General features: G+C 32.7%; 2 long non-coding RNA genes across 2 annotated transcripts; both read left to right on the forward strand.

Moving 5' to 3' along the window:
• The first annotated feature begins 4841 nt into the window (after positions 1-4841).
• Positions 4842-11432, forward strand: LOC128199820 (uncharacterized). Its single transcript, XR_008252353.1, has 3 exons — positions 4842-5493; positions 7060-10787; positions 11342-11432. It is a non-coding gene; the product is annotated as an uncharacterized LOC128199820 (long non-coding RNA).
• A 390-nt stretch (positions 11433-11822) lies between these two features.
• On the forward strand, positions 11823-15276 carry LOC112045677 (uncharacterized). Its single transcript, XR_008252354.1, has 3 exons — positions 11823-11913; positions 13589-13718; positions 14343-15276. It is a non-coding gene; the product is annotated as an uncharacterized LOC112045677 (long non-coding RNA).
• The last annotated feature ends 2943 nt before the right edge of the window (positions 15277-18219 follow it).

Below are 18219 nucleotides of genomic sequence, written 5' to 3' on the forward strand. Positions count from 1 at the left end.
TATCGACCTCTTCTTATTGATAATGTTCCGTTAGAACAAAAACAAATCGAAAAATACTTGGGCCTAAGATTAGATTATCTTAACTGGAATATTCAGATTGAATATCTAAGGAGCAAATTAACAGCAATGTCTGGCACTATCAGAAATTTAACACGATGTATTCCACGTGAGCTTCGTTACACTGTGTATAATACTTTAATTAAACCACATCTAATATATCTTATTGAGGTATGGGGAAGTGCTTCCAAAACGAGATTAACCCAACTACAAACTGCTCAAAATAAAATAATAAAAACACTTTTCCAATATCCTTTCCGAACATCCACCAAGAAGCTATTTATTGAAACTAAAATTATGAATATACATCAACTTTATATATATAGCACGTGCATGTTTATCAAAAAATCTTTAAACAAGACGATCCATACAAATATAATTTTCACCAAAAGGAAAAATAAAACTCGCCGAGCCAGTTTCCTTACTTTACCTGTAACGAGAACAACTTATGGTAAAAAGACCCCAACCTATGAAGGAGCCAAATTTTACAATAAAATACCGACACCAATTAAAAATGTAAACTCACTCAATGCATTTAAAACTAAACTAGCAGATTACATATTAAGTAATCCACAGCAGTTTAAATAATTATGACTGAACTAATGCATTGAGTGAGTAATAGCAAAAAAAACATGATGGCGAAGTAATATAAGTTAATTTAAGTTAAAAATTATGTTCTCATGTTAGCGGTTAAGCCTTTTTATGAGAATAAATATTATCTTAAACCTTATTGTGTCATATCTAGTATAGTATATCTCACGTATAACATCAAGTATTGTATAATATCTAGTATAGTATATCACATATAACATCAAGTATTGTGTAATATCTAGTATAGTATATCTCACGTATAACATCAAGTATTGTATAATATCTAGTATAGTATATCACATATAACATCAAGTATTGTGTAATATCTAGTATAGTATATCTCACGTATAACATCAAGTATTGTATAATATCTAGTATAGTATATCTCACGTATAACATCAAGTATTGTATAATATCTAGTATAGTATATCACATATAACATCAAGTATTGTGTAATATCTAGTATAGTATATCTCACGTATAACATCAAGTATTGTATAATATCTAGTATAGTATATCTCACGTATAACATCAAGTATTGTATAATATCTAGTATAGTATATCACATATAATACCACCTCACCGTACTGCCGCCTTTAGAGGTTCATTTACCTACTCCGCCACTAAATGTTGGAATAACATTCCTCCTCCATTGAAAAACCTAAAATCTAAATTCGCATTTAAAAAACTTTTAAAGAAATTTTTACTTGAAAAGCAGATTGAATTCCAACACCATGTGGCGGAGTTTTCTTTCATATAGGTAAAAATATATAATAAATATTTGTAAATACTATAATATATGATATAACTATGTAATTTTGTTTTTAGTTTTTTAATTCACACGTTGTTACTTTTAGAATGCTGTTTTATTGTTTTTCCCTTTTTATTTTTAGTTAGTTATAATGTATTATTTTAAGTTTTACTTGTATTGTTTATTTTGGTTAATAAGGTTGTTGTGTGCTGTGTTTGTGGCGGCATCTGGTTAACGGTTCCAACTGAAAACCAGCGCTGCATGCTCTTTTTATTTAAAGAGTATGTAGCATATGCTGAGTTGGGGCCCTTTATTGGGTTATGTCACACATCGCAGAATATTGTCCTGTCATATTATTTAATATGACAATATTATTTGTTAGCATTATATGATATTATGAGCATATTGTGTTGTGTGGCATAATGCTGTAATAAAGATTTTTTCTTTCTTTCTTTCTTTCTTTCTATATAACATCAAGTATTGTATAATATCTAGTATAGTATATCGCATATAACATCAAGTATTGTGTAATATCTAGTATAGTATATCTCACGTATAACATCAAATATTGTATAATATCTAGTATAGTATATCTCACGTATAACATCAAGTATTGTATAATATCTAGTATAGTATATCACATATAACATCAAGTATTGTGTAATATCTAGTATAGTATATCTCACGTATAACATCAAGTATTGTATAATATCTAGTATAGTATATCTCACGTATAACATCAAGTATTGTATAATATCTAGTATAGTATATCGCATATAACATCAAGTATTGTGTAATATCTAGTATAGTATATCTCACGTATAACATCAAGTATTGTATAATATCTAGTATAGTATATCTCACGTATAACATCAAGTATTGTATAATATCTAGTATAGTATATCTCACGTATAACATCAAGTATTGTATAATATCTAGTATAGTATATCTCACGTATAACATCAAGTATTGTTGAGCAATATCGCCCACCATAATATACAATAATATGTAATGAGCAAAACCAGTCTATGTAGAACATATATTATGAATTCAATTACAGGATTAAAAGTAAAAGGAAAAATACCAAAACATATGGCATGAGAGTTTTTGTAGTATGTAAACTAAACTAGTTCTAGTACAAAGTTAATTGTTAGTTTTACAACAGCTGCAATATACACAATCCAGTAATTATATTTAACTTGTACCATGTAATGAAATAAAGAAACTAAATAAATAAAATTTATTACTAACATTACTACTACTATATGTAGACAGATTAACCGCCCACCGTGATAATGTGAATCAAGCTAGTTAGAATGTGTTAGTACACAAAGTTTACTCACTGGACGTTTTAAGTATGGCCAATATGTTGTAAAGTACAGTGGGCAGGGCTGAACCCATGATCCCTCAGTGTCGAGTCTGGCCGCTTTATGGTGTAAAGTTAAGGTTCAGCAGATTTATATTCTAATTTGGTAATACTCTCTTTTCTAATTTAAGAAAATATACTAATCATCAAAACAGTGTCTGCAAGTACTGTACAGGCCGACTGTTTGGATGAGAAGTATATATTTGATTATTTTTAAGCTTTGTGGTTTCAGGGTTTAAAAATGTCTAACTGAAAGTCTATGTCTACTGTATTTATTATTATTATAATAAATAAACTTAGAAAAATCTTGTTTTTATAAATTTCCAACCCCTATTTCACCCTCAGAGGTGTCATTTTCATAATTCTTAGAGTACTAGTAGTCTAGATACTGTAATAAAAAGATACAGTTTGTGAGATTGTAGGGGTAAGCACTGGACCTACTGAACCAATTTTGAAGATTATTTTACCAATAAAAATCCACATTTGAGTATTATAGGCCATGTATTCCTTCCCACGGGTACAGGAATTATGTGGGTGAAACTGCAGGGGGGTGAACATACACAGGTATTATAAATGTATTTTTTACAACTACACTTTTTTGAATAATTTATTTAATTATTGTAATGGTAAAAAAAATTAATAGTAAAACTGAAAGCTTTAGTTTTAGACCACAACAAAACAAACTCACCAAAGTAAGTATTCTTTTATTTTCAAATATCAAAGACCAAATCAAATATCATCAGCATTTTACAATGTATGCAAATATTTTGATAATACACACACATTTATGATTTGACCAGATAACAGGGTCATCAGTACAATGTCCTATCAGCTAAAAGCCTTTGCCATCTTTTCTTCAGCACACCAATATGTTATTCCACTGTATTGCAGGTGCTTTTTGCAATATTGGAGTCTGCAGTTATAGGGCATATTCCAAATCTCCTGTAAAGCAAAATTGTTAATATTGAGCATATTATAAAATACACACATCACTATTTAGTCTCAATGTAAGTGTAATTTGTGTACTAAGATAATATAGCGGACAGACAAGCTTCGCTTTGACTCATTCCCTATTCCTATCCTATTCTACTCCCACCCATTGGCTTATCTAGTATTATTTCCTATTCCTATTCGGCAGCTCAGAATCCTAGGATTCCTAGGGTGGGCATGCACCAATGGTAAATGTAAATGTACCTATGAGCGATGACGAAAGAGTTAATAATAATAATAATAATAAAATCCTTTATTCAGCTAAAAAATAGTTCGTTCGCTATAATCATACTTTTAAAAGTGAAATTCGATTCCTTTTTGCTTAATAGCCAGCAAACTTAACTAAACCACATACATAAGCCCCTGAAACACAGATCCAAACACATTGGATACAACAACATGCAGAAATGTACAACATGATAAGGTATTACATATCGTAGGTAGTGAGTTTATGTCGGTCTATGGACTTATCGTCTCTTTGTCTGGTAAGTCCAAAGAAAGTGTGTGTAAGACATTGGATGCTGGAAGAAAGATGCTGTTTGATCCCCAGTTCTTGGAGGAGTGAGATGTTGTTTCGAAACTGTGTCCAAGATATGCAAGCATTCTTCTCCAACACCACATTTCTATAGCGTGTATCTTCTTTTTCTCACTTCTCTTATCTTTATTGTTTTGACTTTATAGGTTCATTGCAAAGAATATATTATGAATGTTATTTAAACGGGTACATACCACGATAAAACGACGAGATTTTTATTTCGACCCAGTTGCATGGATCATGGTCACGACGGGACTGAAGTTGCGAGTCTGCGTCGCGAGATGAGAAGTGAAGTCAACTGTTATGGGCAGAATCGATCTTTTTCGGTATAAAAATAAATCCAAGTTGAAGTTTGATTTTAAGGTTAAGTATATGTGCAGTTTATTATGAAATAAATAACGATAAAGCGTCATGATTGGTTTTTTGTAAATACAGAAGCACTTAGCACATGCAATACATTACAAAAAAACGTGATTTTGATTTTATTATTTTCAAATTACTCCGAGGTGTCCAGGGTGTAATCAGTCTGTAGCAGGCCGGGTCAACTCTCGAACAAGGTTTGGTTATACCTACGGGGGCTAGACCTGTGGTGTCATCATCCATACGGTTCTACCGTCTGGTAGTTGTAGCAATATTATTATCGTTAGTAGCTCACGCCTGACATAATATTTTGATAAATCTAATACATTTTTAGATTTAAATATGACTTTAATAACTGAATAAATACTTTTCTTCTACAAAAATATAGAGAGACACTCTCGTTGAATATTGTTTTAGTAACGTATGGGTAAGATTTTCTAAACGAAGTGTGGCAACCCCAATTACTTAATAAAAAATAAATATGTTATAAAATGAAAATGGCGTCATTTCACCAAATAAAACACGAATTCACGAATAATAAAATAAATGTTTGCCACGGCCTGTTAATATTTATGAAGACCTCTTCATGGATTGGATTTAAGCAACCTGCTGTGTAATATCCTCGCCATTCTTGATGTTGAGAAGATCTATAAGTCTTTTACGTTTCATCTGAGTGTTGTGGTTTTTCATTATGTTAAAAATAAGACTTTGTTAGTTCAAGTGTCTCTATAACTATGAAGAAGAACAAAAGAAAATGCTTTGAGTGTGGTTCTTCGCCTGCCGATGATCCAGAGAAGACCCTACAGAGATTACAGAAATTTGATTCTACAAATTTAGTCTCCGGTATGTACCTACTTTAAGTTTTAGCTAATAATAAAATACTTTAATTATAGCTATTGATCAGATAATGATTACATTAGTTAGTTAATTAGGTTTCTTAGTAGTCTTCTCAAGATATGGGAATTATTAAAATCCTACTAATTCTTATGAAACTCGTGCTCAATTATACAACTATGCTGGGTTTACACATTATGGTGATGTTTGTAGATGCAATGCACCCCAAATAACTGTCTGACCTGCAGCTGTCTGAATGTTTACTTCTCTGGATTTACTGAACAGATTTTCTTTTGGTTATCACAGGTAGCTTAATCTGGGGCAACATAAGGTTAATTATGAAATGGTAATGAAAATAAACATCTGAGAAAAGCAAATTCCATGAACTAATTTGAAAGTATCTGTTACCAGTTCAATATTAAACCACAGGTATATGTACTAAAGGCAGGTAGAGTAAAATTTGAGTTTTTTTTTTTTGAATCTATAATAAGTAGTTTATAATTATGTAATGATGAACCAGAACAATTTGTTAATTTGAAACTACAATTACAAGTTTTTATAATTATGTTAGGCTCTAGGCAGACTAATGAAGAGTATGTTAGTTTACTTTGTACAAAAATCTGTTCTTTGACATAATTATAGAATAAGATGATAAGTGATGATGCAATCTAAGATGGAAGCGAGATAACTAGTTAGGCAAACGATGAAAATCCACACACATTTCTGTTTCTACATAATATCTCACCGGAACACTAAATCGCTTGCCAGTAGGGTATTAACTAGCCAGCCAGACATAGACCAGAAAGAAAACTTCAATTGGCCCAGCCGGGGATAGAACCCAGGACTTTTGCGTAGTTAATCCACTGTGCTACGGAGGCCATTTCGGCAATATTTTTCTTGCCTTGATCTATAAAAGCTTTTGCCAATAATAAGATACATTTTTCATTGAAGGTTGTTTGAAAGAAATAGCTTTTAGCTATAAGACCAAAGCTTTGCACATTTTATTTTTTTTTTCTTTTTGACAATGTAGCTTCTGTGAACAGTTGAGGAATTCCCTCATCTGTGTTTCTGTTCTATCATCAGATTGCCTCCGGACATTTTAGTTATATTTCTCACCTGGTTCTTGTCAAGGTTTTGTAATAAATAATAATAACAAATGAACTAAGTAAAAATGGCTATGTGGTTAGTCTGTCTGCCGTAGAAGTAGCTGCGAGAGGATTGCCAACAAAATCTTTCTATAACTTGTTTAAAGACCTTGGCATCTTTAGGACTGCAGCAACTTCTATGTAGAAGAAAGAGAGAAAGAAGAATAAGTATCCAAAGCTGCTCTTAGTAGGATCTTACCAAATTTGGCTAAGCAGGGAGAACAACACAAGTAGGGGAGTTTAATCAATTGTCAAGGAATTCCTTAACCCTACATCCTATAGTCACAACTCCAGGACTCTGCTCGGTGTATTTCTCTCTACCAGGCGATGGACCTGGCACCTGCACGGAATGTTAAGATATTTATCTGTCTCTTCATGCATAGTATGTTTATGTATTTTTAATTAAATTTACTCACTCTCTTAATTTCAGTAATGTCCAGATAATCAATGATTAGACTATTGGACTTTTAGAATAAATTTTACATTGAACTATGAATGGTTTGTCATCTACATTTTTAAAAAAGACGAGATTTTGCCTGTAAGAACAAGAGAGAGAGAGAATAAGAAGGTAAGTTAAACACCTACTGTAAAATGCACACTGCTCCAATGTGGGTTGATAGGCTTGGGGTAATAAAGTTAAATTATAAAAGGATCACTATCAGGTGTTAATGATAATGACTGGGATATATAGCATATCATAGTCTCTGAGATATAAGGATATAACACCAGCAACAGCTCTCCAGTGATGCAGTAGATAGCATCATTGCTCTTTGCATCTACACGCCACAGCCAGTTGTGGCAATTGAACTCATCATATTAGTGTGATGAGCATGGATGTATTTCAGTGTCTATGTGGTTGTGGGTGTACGCCCATGTTAAATAACAAGTAATGGCCAAAATATTAAGTAGATGTTGATCAATAATCTTCTCTATCTTCCAGTAAAAGTCCCATTAAAATGACCCTGCTGTTCCAGAGATTAGCTCAAACAAACAGACAGATGAACATTTTAAAGAAGTATGACTGTATGTCAGTATTGTATATAGGCACTTGAGAAAACACAGTTATTTTGAAATCACAGACATAAACTTAAATTTTATTTATATGTATTGGTGCTGTTCATAAATATAGCATCAGCTGAAACAAACTAGGCATAGTTAAGTTACATTTTATACAGGGTGCTCGGGACTATTTCTCATAAATTCAAGGTGTTGACAAGTCCACTTATAGGAGCTACCTTAGCTACTAGTTTATATTGAGGAGAACTTTCCACCTAGATGGGTTGTGACTGTATTAGGGGTCTGGTGATGAAGACGTAGACGGTTAAGAGAACTCCTCAACGGTTCACAGTAGCTACCATGTGTTGATAAATTAGTATTGATGAGAACTTTCCAACTAGATGGGTTGTGACTGTATGAGGGGTCTGGTAATGAAGACGAAGGACGGTTAAGGGAACTTCTCGATGGTTCACAGTAGTAATTAGTTTGATTCTAAGTCAGAGGCAATCAAATACAATGTTTTATCACGACTCATAGCAACATACCTTTGGCGCTAGATCAATATCTAGGATGATTTCACTAAAAATGGAAAAATAAAAATTTTTAATTAAAGAAATTCAACCAACTTCAAAAACATAAAACATACTGGCTAAACTAAAAAGCGAAAAATAATATTATACTAAGTTCATATCATATTATGTTCTAACTGATGATCAGTTTGAAGGCTGTGCTAAACCGGTGTTGTTTTAATTTAAGCTGTTACTGAAAGAACTACATGAAAGAACACTGTCTGAAAAACCTAAATATTTATGATATTCTTACATGGCTTGAATTAATACATCATTGGGCTAGCACCACCTTCAAACTGATCATCAGTTAGAACATAATATGATATATAGAACTTAGTATAATGTTATTTTTCGTTTTTTAGTTTAGTAAGTATGTTTTTGAAGTCGGTTGACTTGTTTTTATTAAAGTTTTTTAATACACATGTTCCTTAGACATTTTAAATTAATTTTCCTTATAGAACTTGGAGCTACCCTAGAGTTATGGGAAATACTCCCGAGCACCCTGTAGATGCTACTTAATCCTACTAATCCTTCATTCATCAGTATCGGTTGGTGGGCTTGGAGTTTATAAAGAATATTAAGTATATATAATTTATTTATGAACATTCCTCATTCAGTTGAGCTTTTACTACCCATAACACAAGCTAAGCTTACTTTGAGACTAGTTAGTGATGTGTGTAATGTGTTATTATAAATATTAACCAACTTTCTGCAGTTTGAGAATACGCGGATAAAATATAGCCTATGATACTCAGAAATAACGTGGCTTTCTAGTGGTAAAGGAATTTTCAAAATTGGATCCAGAGTTTACCTGCTAGAACACCACCAACTTTACCTCTTTATAATACATACTAGCGGAAGCCCGCGACTTCGTCCGCGTAAAAATCGATGTCAACTTTCAACCCCTATTTCACATTCTATTTTGCAAGTTTTATAACTTATACCTTGTAACTAAAAAAATTAAGGACTTTCCGTACAAACTTTCTACCCCTACTTCACCCAATTCTGATTTTGTTTTCACGACAAAAAGTATCCTATTATCCTTCTACGTATTATGGTCTCAAATCGTCTTAAGTATCGTTTGAATTCCTTCTGTAGTATCAGCGTGATGCCCGGTCAAAAAAAAGGCAAACAGACAGACAAAAAATAGAAAATATGAGCGTGGTGCGATGACAAAGGAAAATAGAGACTTCTATGCTAAAATTATAATCTTTGGATCTACTGGACCGATTTGAAAGATTGTTTTATCAATAGAAAGCTACGTTATTTGCGAGTGTCATAGGCTATGTTTGATTCCCATATTCACACAGGAACGGGAACCACGTAATGGAAAGCGCGGGGCGTCATGTAGCGGACTTTCTGCGTCTTTGAGAAATTTTGTATTATCTCCAAAACTAATTAACATACTATAAAGGGCAAATCTTATCTCCATAATATCCTTGTGATTATTAAATAATTTATTTTGATAAGGATTTAAGTTAAGTAGCATAAATAATGACGCAAACCTAAGTATATAAAATTTATAATTTTCAAAACACAAAAGGTACTATATCTGCTAATATATAGAAGATAGATATATGGTGTCGCGGACTTTTTTGTAGAACTTTTAAAGATACATAAAGCCTCCATACATTAATTTCAATTTTACACAATGGTTAAGGCAGCGCATGCGAATAAGTCTGCTTAAGAGGATTTTCGGTCCGACCTGTATGACAAAAACTGTGTTAACTCGGCGAATATATATCATGCTAATATAAAATATAGCCTATAGCACTCCCCGATAATGTAGCATTCTACTGGTGAAAGAATTTTTGAAATCGGACCAGTAGTTCCGAAAATTACCCCATTTAAAAAATGTGACAAACTTACAAACTTTACCTCTTTATAATATTAGTATAGATTAACAACCCATTTTCGGCTCATTGTTGAGCACGAGTCACTTCTCAGGACGAGAGGGGTTAGGCCTTAGTCCTCCATGCTGGCCCAATGCGGATTGGCAGACTTCACACACCTAGACAATTAAGAAAATTCTCATTTATGCAGGTTTCTTCACAATGTTATGCTTCACCATTTAAGACATTTAATTTAAAAATGGGTTGAATACATATCAGTATAGATTTTTATTGTGAGTTTCTTGAAAGAAGGAAATGCTCAATATTTCATAGACCAACCCAGGACTCAAACTCAGAATTTCATGATAGTTACACTGAACCAATAAAGTAGTTAGAGAGAGAGAGAGAGAGAGAGAGAGATAAATAAAAAGAGTTTATTATGTATTAAAATTAAAATATATACCTAATGCTTTCAGCAATCCTGCTTCTTCACATGAATTTTACCCACATGACGACGGTTTTTAATATAAAAAATATTTACACAATGTCTCAAAAAGCAATCAAAGCTTTCAAAAATAAACAATGTTCGCAGAAGTTCAGTACCAACAAACTCACAAAAAATGAGTTCAAAATTTAGCATTACTTGCAAGCCAGACTAAGAAATTTCAAGAAGATAATTTAAAAGAAGACAATAGAATAAAATAATATTAACACACAATGCTTAGCAAATATAGCATTAACAGATGGAAACCAGGCAATAGGTATGTTAAAATAGGTTATGTTTCATAGAAGCTATTTTAATCCTACACATCCATCATTTATCATTGTCTCCATATACTAGAGGAGGTATGGAGCTGAGACCCACCACACTGCTCCAATGCTGTTGGTGGGCTTAGGGTGATAATGTTCAATTAATTAATTACCACTATCTGATGCTAATGTTAATAATCGGGATTAAAGGCTCGGGAAAAACTTCAGGATGAGAATTTAACTGATTTTTTTTTACATTTTTCATAATCTATTCTTCACATTTTTCACTTAATAAAATTCTTTTAGGTTTTGTTTGTTTTTAACCTGGTGAAAATATGTGAAATTTTGCTATCGGCTTCCCAACTCCAAGATGAGAATTTGACTGAATTTTTTTTTACATTTTTAACCGATTTTAAAAAAAGAAGGAGGTTCTCAATTCGAGTCTTATGTTTTTTTTTCATAATCTATTCTTCACATTTTTCACTTAATAAAATTCTTTTAGTTTTTATTTGTTTTTTAACTGGTGAAAATACATAAAATTTATTCTTTATGTTTAAATTTTCAGGTGTAGCAAAATAGAAGATGAAGGTCTAGCTGTGCCAGTCAGTGCTGAGCCACACAGTTGCTGCTGGCATGTTTGCAAAATAGCACAAGGTAACCTGCTTCATCGTTATTATCAACCTATTTTAACAGCATTACAGGGCCAGGCCTTATAGAAAAGTGATTATGGAGCTGAGACCCACCACACTGCTCCAGTGCGGTTGGTGGGCTTAGGGTGATAATGTTCAATTAATTAATAACCACTATCTGATGCTAATGATAATAATCGGGATTGAAGGCTTCCAAACTCCAAGATGAGAATTTAACTGAATTTTTTTTCACATTTTGAACCTACTTCAAAAAAAAGAAGGAGGTTCTCAATTCGAGTCTATGTTTTTTTTTCATAATCTATTCTTCACATTTTTCACTTAATAAAATTATTTTAGTTTTCATTTGTTTTTAACTGGTGAAAATACATAAAATTTATTCTTTATGTTGAATTTTTCAGGTGTAGCAAAATAGAAGATGAAGGTCTAGCTGTGCCAGTCAGTGCTGAGCCACACAGTTGCTGCTGGCATGTTTGCAAAATAGCACAAGGTAACCTGCTTCATCATCATTATCAGCCTATTTTAACGACACAAGTTTAACAGAGCCAGACCTTATAGAAAAGGGGTTAGGGAGCTTAGACCCACCACACTGCTACAATAAAGGTTGGTGAGCTAAGGGAGATAAAGTGAAATTCATTGTGGATCACTATCAGATGTTAATGATAATGACCTGGACGAGGCGCGGGAGTGTAATACAAACAACTTACCAACTCCAGGCTGAGAACTGTAAATTTCTTGGAAGAAAGAAAAACTCAGTATCTGATAGCCTGACCCAGGATTCGAAGCCACGACCTCGTTATCCAAAACCACATTGGCTAACCAATATTATAATACTAGCGGACGCCCGCGATTTCAACCGTGTGATGTTCAGTTTTTGAACATCCAGCGGGAACCATGTTTCTGGGATAAAAAGTAACCTAAATATTGCTCAATAACTTCCTCTATCTTCCAATGAAAGTCCAATTAAAATCGGTTCAGCCGTTCCAAAGATTATCCCAGAGAAACAGAAACACAGACAGACAAAAAATTTAAAAGACCTTGTTTGCATTTTAGTATTGTGTATATAATTATAATCACTTGAAAAAACTATTGATAAATTTCACTAAAATTAACTTTTATTCCTGAAAAAATCAAGGGAGATTTGTGAAAAACTGTATTTCACGCGGTCATTGTTGCTTGCCTCACCCTACTCAACTAAATTATTTTATGAATGAATGAATGAAATTATTTTAGTGTACAACATGATTTTTTTGAGACGAATATCTTACCAACTCATGGATTCACCATGTGGGTGTCCATCACGTGGCAGAGAGAAAAACGCTGAGCAGAGCTTGGACTTGTGATCAATGGACGTAAGGTTAAAGAATTCCTTGACAATTGATTAACACTCCCCTTCTCTGCTCGTGTTGTTCTCCCTGCGTAGTAAGGTCTGCCAAATTTGGTAACCCAAATCTGCACTTCTAGAGAGACCAAGGTCTCAAAGCAAATTATAGAGAGATTTTGCTGGTAATCCTCTCGCACCTCTCTACGGCGTACAGACTAACCATATAGCCATTTTAGTTAGTTCATTTGTTAGGTCATAACATTTATTCAGTTTTATACTGTGGTCCTTTGGAATGTTAGTCTCCCACGGGACAGTAAGCACTACAAGTACTATGCTAAAGGAAAATGTCTGGTTTAGATCACGAAATAGCAACATCCTCTGGGATTATCCTCTTAACTGATAACAATAATAATTATGTAAAATGTATACCTTATCAGCCGATAGACGTCCACTGCTGGACATAGGCCTCTTGCATGGATCTTGTTGTGTTGTACTATACATTGCAAGGTAATGCCCATAAATGACCACGCTGGGCATGCGGGTTGGTCATTCGCAGGCCTAGACTTCTCACACCGGTATCGCTGCTGCCTGACACCGGTCTGTGGTACTTGTGATGTCTAGCTGAATCAGAATGGTTAAACCGCCATTAGTCGGTCGCCAGAGCCTCGTCGGTCAATCTGCAGGGTGCACCACGTGCAGGTGATGTTGGCAGTTGGAGAGGCGGACTGGTACTAGCCTCCCCCTTACACCCCATAAATGTATACTTCTTATTTATTTTTGCAGGTGCAGTGCATGCAATAATAGTTATGTAAAATGTATAACTTCTGATTTATTTTTGCAGGTGCTGTAAAATGAAGATATATTGTTAAATATCATGAGATAGAAATAAAAGATGAAGATCTAGCTGTACCCGTCCCGAGCCACACTACTGCAGCCACGTTGCTGCTGGCATTTTTGCAAAATAGCACAAGGTAACTTGCTTTATTCATTCGGCTTAGGTTGATATTATTAGGTTAATTAATGATCACTATCAGAAATGTTAATGATAATGACCGGGTTCGACGGCTTAACATGCTCTCTGAGGCACGGGGGTGTGACACCACCAACTTCCCAACTCCAAACTAAGAATTTGTTAGCAGAAGCAAAAACTCAATATCTCTTAAAGACAGAACCAGGATCTCGTGATCCAAAACACATGGACTAGCTACTGAACCAACAAGGTAGTTTTGACCTGCTTAATAACAATGAACTACATGTTTCCTAGATACACTTACAGTTTTGTTTTTAAAAACTGAAATAAACACATTATAATTTCTCTTTAAGTTTGTGTGCAAGTTTGTGAAAAACTGAATTCCACATAGACGAAGTAGCGGGCGTCCGCTTGTAAATAATGTAACAAAATATCCATATTTCTATACTTTTCAAGGTTACAGCTGAGCTTCCTAAAATGATTTTTTGTAAATGGAGCAGAAAATAGACTAAAAATTTGTTTGATGTCCCTGAAGAGAATAGGAATTCTTATTATATATAATTATGTAAATATTTATTTTCAGTGCATTTTAAAAAGTCATGTTATATGAAATTTTCTATTACAGGTCACAACAATTGATGTAACAAATATAATCAATGGACCAGGCACCTGCACCATGATTCTTTGGAATACTAAAATTCGTCTCTTTATGTCTGTACTTCTCATAATGAAAAATGTCACATTTTTATGAAAGAAATAATGGAATCAAATAATAAATAAAACAAGCATATGCTGGAAGTCCTCAGAAACAGCTCCGACTTTGATGATTTTTTTTTAAGTCTATTTAAAAAAAGAAAATTTTAATTAGTTTTTATGTTATTTAAAATCAGAAATGTTTTGGTGGACGAAATTATTTAAATTGTTAAAAAATATCTATGCTATTTATACATATTTTTTTTTAAATACAACCGACTTCAAAAATACAAACTTATACAGAAAACTAATAAACGAAAGAAAATATTATAATATTTTCTATCTATTGATCACTTTGAAGGCGGTGCCAATGGTCCAATTAATGGGCCGACAATTAGTTATCTAATGTTTTCCTAGCTATAGGGTTCAAATTGCTTTTTCATATCTTTAAAAGACTATCTTCGGAATGAACCCTTTATAATAAAAAAGTATTATCAAAATCGGACCACTCAATAAAAAGTTATACTTGGTTGTATACTAAAATTAATGGTTAAACAATCAATCATCCCCTGTTTTTGTAATGTAAAACCAAGCATAACTGTTAACATGAGTAGTCCGATTTTGATAATTCTTTTGATTGATCATTCTTGATTGTTTTAGTTTAAAACCAAGCATGTCTTGGAATTCCGATTTGAATAACTTTGTTTTAAATAGAAAGGGTATATTCCGACAATGGTCCCAAATCATTATAAATTTTAATTATTCCCATTAATTGTATTGTAAAAATATGCGTAACTTATTACGAAGTGGTCCGATTTCGTAAATTCTTTATAGATTGTAAAGGTATTTTGATTGTAAAGCTCCCATATAAATTTTAAAAAACAATTCCAATCCTAAATGTGCGATTGATTGTTTTCTCATTAATTTTAATATAAAACCAAGCATAACTTTTTATTGGGTGGTTCGATTTTGATTATTCTTTTTTTGATAGAAAGGGTATATTCCTAAAAGTCTTATAAAATGTTGGAAAACAATTTCAAACCTAATAGTAGGAAAATAGAAGATGATTAATTGTTTTCCCATTTATTGTAATGTAACTATGCGTAACTTTTTACTGAGTGGACCGATTTTGAAAATTCTTTACTTTTTGTAAAGGGTTTATTTCGAAGTAGGTCCCATATAAATTTCGGAAAACAATTCGAATCCTTAAGGTGGAAAAAAACGGTACGATTGATTGCCTACCCATTAATTGTACAATTGGCACCGGCTTCAGTAATCAGTAGATAGAAAATATTATAATGTTTTCTTCAGCTTATTAGTTTACTGCATAACTTTGTGTTTTTGAAGTCGGTAGTGTTTGTTTTTTTAATAATTTATTATATAAATAGCATAATGTATGACGATTTATACTATTGTTAAATAGTATAAATCGTTCCATCCTCACTCCAAAAGGTTTCTGATTTCAAATAATATGAAGAAACAAACTGAACAAAAAAAATCATCAAAATCAGAGCTGTTTCTGAGGAAGTAGAGGGTAAATGCTCTATTGATTCGCCTAAAAGTAATATTATGATTTTTTATCGCATTAGGTTGTAAAGTTCGGCTAGTGAAAGTAGAGACTGAAATTGCCCGCCAAATTTAAAAATCATATAAACAAAGTAAAAAAACATGCGTTTTCATAATTTACTTAAATTAGTTTTTATTTGTGAATACATTATTACCTATACTATAAGTGTTAAACTCAGTTATTCAAATATTTGCACTATAATTTTGAGAATTTACTCCGATTTTTTAAAATTTGGCGGGTGATTTCAGTTTCTACTTTCATTAGCCAAATTCTAATAATTTTATTGTTTATGAAATTTATACTAATTAGAAAGAGGAAGAATTTGATTATTTGTTTGTTTGCATTGAATAGGCTCTGAAACTACTTTGCTGATTTAAAAAATTCTTACAGCATTATAATCATGGATTAGGCCATAATTGTTATCTCTGTATTCCCACGGGAACGAGAACTACGCTAGTGAAACTGCGTGACGTTTGCATAGTTTATCATATGTACAAATATCCCGACAATCTATATTTTTATGTATGAATTGGTTAAGTTATAATTGACTTGATTTTCCCAAATATATCAGTGAAGTCACCCAATTGATGCATAGATATATCTTTATTTTGGTTTTCATTTTACTTTAAAGATAAAATTTAGTTTTAGAAGCAAAATGAATATATGTAGATTACATTTTAGGTGCTGATGTTTACTTAGTTATTGATTAAGTGCATAAGATTTTTTATTTGATAATAAAGACATTTCAACTTGAAACTGTTATTCTTTCTATTGTTTAATTTATTATATACAATTACTTGTTACTAAAATATTGTGCTATTATATTGTTTTTAATATTTTCACAGTTCAGCTTTTGGGGACGGAGTGGTTTTAAAATAAATATTTTTAAAAATCTGTTTAAATTAATTAATTAATCGACAGAGTTTATAAATATCTGTTTAAATTAATTAATTAATCGAAATGGTTTTTAAAAATATTTATTTTAAAGCTATTCCGTCTACAAAAGCTGAACAGTGAAAATTTAAAAACAATATATTAGCTTTGAATTTCCCGCGTTGGCAAATTGTTTCAATGGGGGCATTCCACAGATGGCGGTAATTTTAGTGCCACTTTTTTTGTATGAGGTTGGTATTCTTCTCCTGAGTAAATATGTTCCTTGGTCACACGCCAAGCGCGCTCGAGAACGCATCGTTCATAGAGTACATTGAATATAGGGTATAGAGTCCTCAGATGCCATCTCCGCTTAGCGCCATCATGTGAGCAGATAGAGAACTACACCAATTATAATATATACCCATAAGTATACAATGAGCGTCGAATTACTTATATATACCTATATCCATAGAGACATAAACATAATGTTTACCTACTAGTATTAACTGTTCTTTAATTCTATTATTTTATTTAGGAATTCGGATACAAATAATAAAAACACAAATGGGATACATATAATTATTTATTGTTTCTCCTTTTGTGAACATAAACAACTCCGTCTCTTTGAATAGAGTCATCTTCGACAAAACCTCTAGTAGTACCGCTTAACAATATATTTGTTGACTTACACCAATTAAATGTAAAAAATCTGCACGAAAAAATAAAAAAAGAACTCTACTAAATCTCTAGACAAGACATATATAACAGAGTTCTCGGAATCCAAAGTAAAGCACAGGTCGAAACGATTTATAACAGTCACCAAAATCCATAAAAAAAAGCCAGGTCGACGGGAAAGATCAACGCAAAAAAACACCATGAAGAAAGCAGAAGAAATAAAACCGTTTCGTCAACAAAATTAAACAAAATGTTTATATAATGATTTATTTATTTTGCTATCATCCGCGAAAATTCGGCGAACCCATGCGACAACGTCACCCAGGTCCGACAAAATACTCTCTACGTACGTTTCACCCCGAAACCGGAGCATCCTCAGGAGATGTTGACTCTACAACGTGCAATTGCAAAGTGTCGTTTTCGACCTTTGCTTCGTCTTTTATAGACCAAAAAGTAGGTGGGGCAAGAGGTGGGCGTTGCCAAGATACTCATAATATAAGCGATTTATCTCGCATCGCATTCAAACATTTTTATTACGAACAGCGGATACATATCCGCTGTTCGAAATGACCGTCCACAAAGGTCGCACTTTGCAAAGCATCTCCTAGATACTGGTCATAAGCTGGCAGATAATCATATGTATGACATTTTACACACTTGCAATAAAGGCCTACGACTATGCGTTTTGGAACAA

This window comes from Bicyclus anynana, unplaced genomic scaffold (assembly GCF_947172395.1).
Source record: "Bicyclus anynana unplaced genomic scaffold, ilBicAnyn1.1 scaffold_42, whole genome shotgun sequence".
NCBI classification, from domain to species: domain Eukaryota; kingdom Metazoa; phylum Arthropoda; class Insecta; order Lepidoptera; family Nymphalidae; genus Bicyclus; species Bicyclus anynana.